Source organism: Vigna angularis, chromosome 5 (assembly GCF_016808095.1).
Source record: "Vigna angularis cultivar LongXiaoDou No.4 chromosome 5, ASM1680809v1, whole genome shotgun sequence".
Lineage (NCBI taxonomy): Eukaryota > Viridiplantae > Streptophyta > Magnoliopsida > Fabales > Fabaceae > Vigna > Vigna angularis.
This window is the reverse complement of record NC_068974.1, coordinates 18,820,990-18,830,025: the sequence shown is the minus strand read 5'-3', so window position 1 is coordinate 18,830,025 and position 9,036 is coordinate 18,820,990.

Here is a 9,036-nt window from a genome sequence, read left to right as displayed (position 1 = left end):
AAAAGCTAATCAATCAAAGTAAATTCTCAATTGATTATAGTTGAAATTATTACTAATCAATCAAAGTACATTCTCAATTGATAGTAAAAACCATTTAATCATATGAAAGTTCCTAAATTAAATCAAAGTAGATTCTCAATTAAACCTAGAAACCCTAGAACTCATATAATCAATATGCATGTAGATTCAAATACATTATGATGCAAAAATCTTTGCTTTTAACAAGATAGAGAGATGAAATACATAGAGAGAGAACAACTTAAATCAATAACCAAAGTAAACAATTGCATTAACTCAATCTAACCTCAGAATCCATAATGGAATTACGGCAGAATAGCCCTAGATGCTTAGTTCTCCATGAATGGAGTTGAATATAAGATGAAAGAAAAGTGAGAGGAGTATGAGAGAATGAATGAAGTGAAGTCCCTGGGTCTCTTTATATAGGGCTTGATTGGGCTTGGACACTGAGTATTCAGTTGACAAAATCTTTTATCTTATATCTTCCAAATAACTAAAAGATTTAGATAATTATAATATTTGGAAGATATTTTCTGTTGATATTCCCAAATTAAATTAATTCAACAACTGAATTTTATCTTTTAGCTTTTTCTGACTTTCCAAAATTGCACAAATACCCTGAAATTTCCCCTATCTGCAATTTAGCCCCTTTAGAATTCTCTAAAATTGCACCAGGAACCCCTGTTGACCAGCTTTGACTAGAGAGGTCACGCCCAATGAGAGCTTGCCATGTGGCAGCCCTCTTTCTCACCCAATTAGGGTTTCAGATTGGGAAAGGGCTTCCCCCTTTGCTCCTGCGGCGGCTGCGTTGCTTGGGATTTTTCTATAGGTTGCTGATGATGCTGGCAGTGGCGGCTTTGACGAGGAGATGGTGGATGACGGTCCTTGCGGCGGCGGCTCAACGAGGAGATGGTGCAGTGAGGATGGAGGTCGCGGCGTGATGGGTGTGCGGCAGTGACGGACGTGATTTGGTGGTGATGGTTGCGCGTGGAAGAACTTGCCTAGTGGTGGCGGGCGTGACTGATGCGCTGTGATGTCGCGGCGCGGATAGGCGACGATAAGGTGGTTTCGCTGTTGGCGGTGAGACTTGATGCAGTCGCGACGGCTTGCGATAAAGAAGATGTTGGCCGCCATGGAGGAAGGTGGAATCGCGACCCTAGGTTCTGTGATTTTTCTGAGTGCAGGTGGTGAACATTAACGGAGGCCATGCAGCGTGGTGGCGCCATGGAGAAGAAGGCTTGTGCGATGGTTGATGGTGGCCTGTTGTGTCGCGGCGACAAGGATGGAGGAGAAGGCTTCGCGATTTGGTTTCGAGAATGGAGAAGATGAAGATGACGGTGGCTGTCACGAGGAGTGTGGTGTCGCGGCGGGGGCACGGCAATGGCTGTCCGGTGGTGCCACTTCCTCCACTTCCTCCACGTATTCCACTTCCTCCACTTCGTCAACTTCCTTCACTTCCTCCACTTCCTCCACTTCATCCACTTCTTCTTCCACTTGTTCTTCCACTTAGTCCACTTCCTTCACTTCGTTAACTTCGTCCACCTCGTCCACTTCGTCCATTTCGTCCACTTCGTCAATTTGGTCTGCTTCATCGACTTTGTCCACTTCATCCCCTTCGTCCACCTCGTCCATTTCGTCGACTTCCTCCACTTCCTCCACCTCCTACACTTCCTCCACTTCGTCCATTTCGTCCACTTCGTCAATTTCGTTCATTTCTTTCACTTCGTCCACTTCCTGCACTTGCTCCCCTTCATGCTCTACTTCGTCCACATCGTCCACCTCGTCCACTTCGTCCACGTAGTCCACTTCGTGCACTTCGTCCCCTTCGTCCTCTTCATCACCTTCGTCCACTTCGTCACTTTCGTCCACTTGCTCCACTACCTCCACTTCCTCAACTTCGTCCACTTCGTCATTTTTTTCCACTTCATCGACTTCGTGCTCTTCGTCCCCTTCGTCCACTTCGTCCACCTCGTCGATTTCGTCGACTTCCTCTACTTCCTCCGCTTCGTCCACTTCCTCCACCTCCTCCACTTCCTCCACTTTGTCCATTTCATCCACTTCGTCCACTTCGTCAATTTTGTCCACTTCATCAACTTCGTCCACTTCGTCCCCTTCGTCCCCTTCGTCCTCTTCGTCCACATCGTCCAACTCGTCCATTTCGTCGACTTCCTCAACTTCCTCCACTTCCTCCACTTCCTCCACCTCCTCCACTTCCTCCACATCGTTCATTTCGTCCACTTCGTCCATTTCGTCCATTTCTTTTACTTCGTCAACTTCGTCAACTCCATCCACTCCGTCCATTCCATCCACTTCGTCCACTTCGTCCACTTCCTCCACTTCAACCACTTCCTCCACTTCCTCTACTTCGTCCACTTCGTCCACTTCCTCCACTTCGTCCACTTCATCCCCTTCGTCCACTTTGTCACTTTCGTCCACCTCCTCCACTTCCTCCACTTCCTCAACTTCGTCCACTTCTTCCACTTCGTCCACTTCGTCCACTTCGTACCCTAAACCCTAAAAGACAATAATTAAACATGTATGCATAAATTTGATGAATGGAAAAGAGGAAATCAAACACTTTAATGAATTAGATGGATGAGTATGTTGTTGGGGTAATCAATTTTATCTTATCCACTTTCATATACTTTAGGAATTCATCATTCTTTTCATCAATGTTAATGCCACTCTCTAAATCACCTTGCAAGAAGGCCTATCCTTAATTACGAGTTCATACAATTCCTAGCATCCCTAATAATTAATTTTGAAGTGCAGAAGCTTAACGACAACCAACCCTCATATTCTTATGTCTAGGCAATATGCTATTGGGAGAAATTTCCCGGATCTAGATTTCCCCGTACGTTCCCATATCGAAAAAATCAATAATCATGGCATTGAATGAGTTAAACAATGCAAGCTTTAAGCAAAGAGGAAAAACCCTAACTAATGATGAAAGAAAGCATGTATCTTAAAATAAAATGTTAAAACATAAATTCCATATATGAGAGTTTCACAAGACTACATTGATTCCACAACAACAATACAAGGTTTAGTTCACCATATTCATGGTGAATCTGGATGAACAATAATGAAAGAATGAAAGATAGAACCCTAGAAAGATGAGAAGGTAGCCTAAGCATCCAAGATCTTCCTCCAAGGGGTGGAAAGGTGTGTGTTTGCTTCGTCTCCAGCCGAAAGATACAAACCCTAGGAATACCTAAAGCTTATATACTATTCGTAATATTACAGAAAAGTGGGCCTAAGCCCAAAAGACCACCGTTCAGCGGTAAACTTCCGCTCAACGGTACTAGCGCAAATCCAATTTTCCCCTCAGCTGCATTTTCACCCCTCAATAGAGCCAACGGGTGTTCCTGAGTGCCGCTCAGCGGTAAACTGCCGCTCAGCGGTAGTTGCTGCTTCTCCTTTTGCACTTTTTGAGTTCTTTTCTGATTCCATCTCTATCCTTCTTCACTTCTTTCACCAAATTCACCTTAAAACCTGCATAAAACACTAAAATCAAGCATAAACCTGTCCAGCTCTCTTATTTCCAAAAATATGAACAAAAGCATGATTCCAAGCTAGTTTCTAAGTGTTAAAGGTTGCTTTTAGTATCAATTCTAAGCATGAAAATAACAGTTTTTCAACTGTTATCACAACCCCAAACTTAGAACTTTGCTTCTCCTCAAGCAAACTTGAACATCTATCAATACCATCAGATATTATCTACTTAACTCAAGGTAAAGCTTTTCACGAAGGGTTTTAAACTCATGTTCAAGGCTAAAGGTTCAAAGGATAGAACACATAGTGCTCTCTTTTGTGGGGCTAAAATCATGCATTTGGCTAATAAAAGGGTTACCAACAAATGGCCTTGATCATATGATGCAAACAAGCACTTGATTCAATCATAGAAAACCTGGGCAAATTCATTCATGCTTTCAAAGTAATAGCATTCAATCACAAAAATTCTGGAGCTCAAAACCTCACATATAAGCTTATTTACATTCCACATGTACATCCTGCTTAATATCGCAATCACAATCACAACCTCATGCATTTGTTCACAAAGCTTGTGAACCACCTGTATAAGCATATAGTGCACATCTCAACATCCATCATCATCAATGCATCATTAAGCGTTACTTATCAAACAATCACAATCATAAGCAAACCATCATAACAGACAAAGTTTCTAATTGAGTACATCAAACCCTATTCTAAAAACAAAAGCAAATAAGTTCAGAACATAAAACAAAAACATAAGTCCTGCTTTAGTTATGATAGCATTCATCAGTAAATGCTATCTCAGCTCCTCATCAATCTGAGCTATCATCTGTATCCTCCTCTTCTTCCTCATCTTCAACATCCTCAAATGCATCATCCTCATCATCATCAGCATTATCTTCATCCTTCTCCATAGCTGAAGCTTCAGCTGCTTCAGCTCTGTCTCCTTGTACCTACTCTTCTGGCCAGGCTACCACATTATGAAACTCCTCCATAGTCCACCTGTGTGCTGGAGGTGTATCATACATTCCAACAATCACCTCAGCAGTGGCCACCTGCCCTCTGTGGATAGACTGTAACTGTGCACCTATAAGAGACATGTACATGTCCCTCATCTGGAAAGGTTCTGCTTCATGTGTCTCAACAGATGCCTGATTTTGTGCTTGCCCTCTTGCTCTACGAGTACGGCGTGGTGGAACTGGCTGAGCTGCCTCCTCACCTCCATAGTATTGTCTGTAATAGGATGCCATTCCTACATCAAACACAGATTACAAAACCACAAAACCTGTTGTTAATCATTAGTAAACCATAAACAACACCTTATTTCGAAGCTAAACCACCGCTGAGGATCAAAATCACCCCTCAGCACCACCAGTGCAGTAATCCAGTACACAACTCAGCAAAAATAGCATATTTGTCAGAGTGCCGCTCAGCAGCAATTTACCCCTGAGTGGTGACTTTGCAGATTTTTGAAAAATGCACTTTTAACCTGTCCTACCTCCACCCACATGCAATTTTCAGTCTTCCAGATCAAAATCATTCAGTTTAATCGGTTCAAACATCAATTAAATCATTAAATCATGCATAGAAATCAAAACCCCTAAAAATTCATGCTTCAACAATCAAATTCAAACTCAAGAACCCTAGAATGAAAAATGCTTGACTTACTTGGGTGGAGATGCTAGATGAATGGAGAATGCTTTCAAGCTATGAAAAATAATGATGCTCTCTTCTGATAACAGTTGAAAAACTGTTATTTTCATGCTTAAAATTGATACTAAAAGCAACCTTTAGACTTAGAAACTAGCTTGAAATCAATGCTTTTATCTATATTTTCAGAAATAAGAGAGCTGGACAGGTTTATGCTTGATTTGAGTGTTTTTGTGCAGGTTTTAAGGTGAATTTAGTGAAAAGAGTGAAGAAGGAGAGAAGTGACATTAGAAAAGACAAGAAAGAGTGCAAAAAGAGAAGACGAAGGCACCGCTCAGCGGTAATTTACCGCTGAGCGGCACTCAAGGAGTCACGTTGGAACCGCTGAGGGGCAAAATGGCCGCTGAGGGGAAGAAAGAAGACGCGCAACCACCGCTGAGCGGTAAATACCGCTGAGCGGCACTTTTTGGGCTTGGGCTTTTGTAATCTTTTGTAACTCTAGATTAGTATATAAGGGCTTGCACGTCCTAGGGTTAGGTATCTTTGGCAGAAACGAGGCAAACACTCTCTCTTCCACCCCTTTGAAGGAGGATCTTGGATGCTCAGGCTACCTCTTCACCTTTATTGGGTTTATTCTTTCATTCTTTCATTATTGTTCATCTAGGTTCACCATGAATATGGTGAACTAAACCTTGTATGTTTGTTGGGGAATCAATGTAATCTCTTGAAGCTCTCATATATGGAATTTATGCTTGCATCTTAATTTAAGACTTATGCTTTCTTTCATCATTAGTTAGGGTTTTTCCTCTTTGCTCAATGCTTGCATTGTTTAACTCATTCTATTGCATGATTATTGGTTTTGTCGATACGGACACGTACGGGGAAGTCTAGATCCGGGGAATTTCTCCCAATATTATACTGACAATATTATATTGGTTGTCGTTAAGCTCCTGCACTCATGAACTAATCATTAGGAATGCTAGGAATTGTATGAACTATTTGATTAGGGAGAAGCCATCTAGAATGGTACTTTAGAGAGTGGCATTAACAATGATGATTTGAATGTTGAATTCCTAAAATGTATGAGAGTGGATGAGATGAAATTGACCCCCAACAACATATTCATTCATATAATCCATTGAAAGTGTTTATCTTTTGTCTTTGCCATTGATCAATTCATGCATACATGTTTAGTTTTCGTCTTGCATAATATAATCCAATTATTTCGTTTGTAAGTCTTAGCTAATCAACAAACCACACAACTAAACTAGGCCGTGAGTCCTTTGGGAAGAACGATACTTGGTCTTACCAAGTTTATTACTTGAACGATTCGGTCATACTTGCCGATTGTGAAACAAGTTTGTGACATCATATTTTGGTGCTTACAAATTTGTCCATCAAGTTTTTGGCGCCGTTGCCGGGGATTCGTGGTTTAACTGGTTAATTTGTGTGATAATTGATTATCTTTGACTTTTTGAATTTCTGTTTTTTATTTTTTCTGTTTTTATTTTTTTTGTTTTTGTTTTTATTTTATTTGATTAGGTTAGATTTTATTTTATTTTATCTTTTTAGATTAGGTTAGATCTTATTTTATTTTATTTTATCTTTTTAGGTTAGGTTAGATTTTATTCTATCTTTTAGATTAGATTAGATTTTATTTTTTTTTTGTTTTTTTTTTTAGATTAGGTTTTATTCTATCTTATTTGTTTCTATCTTCTAAATCTTTTTATCTTCTGAATTTATATCTTCTTCTATATCTTTTTGTGCTAACAAATCTTTTCTAGGGTTTTGTTTTCTTGTGTATGCAGGAAGCAATTCGGACTAGGAGCAAGAAAACAACAGAACCACTTTTTGAAGGGCTAGACGAGAGTAGAAGGAGGAGAAGAATCAGAACGTCCAGAGAACTTTTCCCTTCTCCAGAAACTCTCCTCCAATCATCACCACAAGGTTCTGTTCACAGCACAAGAAGTATGGAGAATAACAATGCTAGAAGAACTCTTGCAGATTACACCAATATTGCTGGACCTCAACACTTTAACAGCATAGCTAGACCTAGAGTCAATGCAGCCAACATGGAGGTCAAGCCAGCATTAATTCAACTGGTGAAGAGTAATCAATTTAATGGGTTATCTCACGAAAGCCCATATGAGCACCTTACAACTTTCAATGAGATCTGCAATACGGTCAAGATTAATGGGGTGCCAGACGAAGCTATCAAACTTAGCTTGTTTCCCTTCTCATTGGGGGGCAATGCTAAGCTTTGGTTAAACTCTTTTCCAGAAGAAAGTTTCACAGAGTGGGAAGCAGTGGTCACAAAATTTCTAAACAAGTACTTTCCACAATCTAAGGTGACCAAAGGCAAGCAAGAGATATCTTCTTTCAAGCAGGGCATGGAGGAGTCACTTGGACATGCATGGGACAGGTATAAAAGCTTGTTACGCAAAACTCCCACGCATGGTTTTGAAGATCAAGAAGTAGTCCTAACTTTCCTTGGAGGGCTTGGTTCACAAACCAAGATGATGCTGGATGCCTCAGCTGGAGGCAATATCAAATGGAAGACTCTAGAGGAAGCAACTGACATTATTGAAAATATGGCTACAAGTGACAATGAGCTACACAGTGAGAGAGGAGCTCCTATGCAACAAAAAGGAGTTCTTCATTTACAAACACATGATGCCTTGCTAGCTCAGAACAAAATTCTAACTCAACAGCTGGAGACTCTGACTAAAACTTTGGCTCAATTACCTAAAGAGTTGAAATCTGCTGCACAGGTGCAAACCCAGTTATGCGAATTATGTGGAGGTGACCATGTCAATGGTCAATGTGCTTTGCCAGTGGAAGCCGTGGAGGATGTTAATTTCATGGCTAATCAGTTTCCATACCGCCAAGGGAATTACAATCAAGGGTGGAAACCACATCCAAGCATTGGCCAAGGACAAACTGGGCAAGCTAATCAATATAACAAGCAGCAGCAGCAACCAACCTTGTGGCAACAGTTATCTGCGCTTAATGAAAGGCAAACAAGGTTGGAAGAAACTCTTAATCAATTCATACAGAAAACAGAATCTTCTCAAAAGAGCACTGAAGCTGCTATAAAGAATTGGGAGATTCAAATGGGTCAGATTATCAAGCGATTGGAAGAAAGACCAGACAGAAATTTTGGGGCTAATACTGAGGTTAACCCCAGAGAAGAGTGCAAGGTGGTAGAGAGTGTTGATGATGAGAAAGTTGAGTTAGATACAGAAGAAAGAAGAGAAATAGAGAGCAAAAGCACTTTTCCTTTCCATCAAGACTTCACAGAATTACTCAAAATGGTGGATAATGATGCACCTTGGGAACAGATTCTACAACAGATTACAGTTTACTCTAAATCCAATGAAGAAATCTCTACAAAGAAAAGACGCAGAGATGATGAGGCAAAGGAGTGTATAATTGTTAAGCAAGAGTCATTCCCTCCTAAAGCACCAGATCCAGGTAGTTTTTCTATCCCTTGCACTATAGGGAAGAAACAGGTGAAGAAAGCTCTCCTTGATTTAGGTTCAAGTGTTAACTTGATACCTTATTCTTTACTGGAGCAAATTGGCAATGTTAAAATGAAACCTGTAAAGGTTAATCTAGTAATGGCCGATGGATCTTCAAAGGAGCCATGTGGGATTGCTGAGGATATTATAGTTTGTGTTGGCAAACTTCAGTTTTTAGCAGACTTTGTGGTGATGAAGATGGAGACCGAGAAGATACCTATCATACTTGGAAGACCGTTTATGAAAACAGCCAGGGCCATCATTGATGTACATGAAGGTATAGTGGTGCTCCAAGACAGAGAAGAGAGAGTGGTGGTGGATGTCTTCAAAGATGAAACACAAGCAAAGG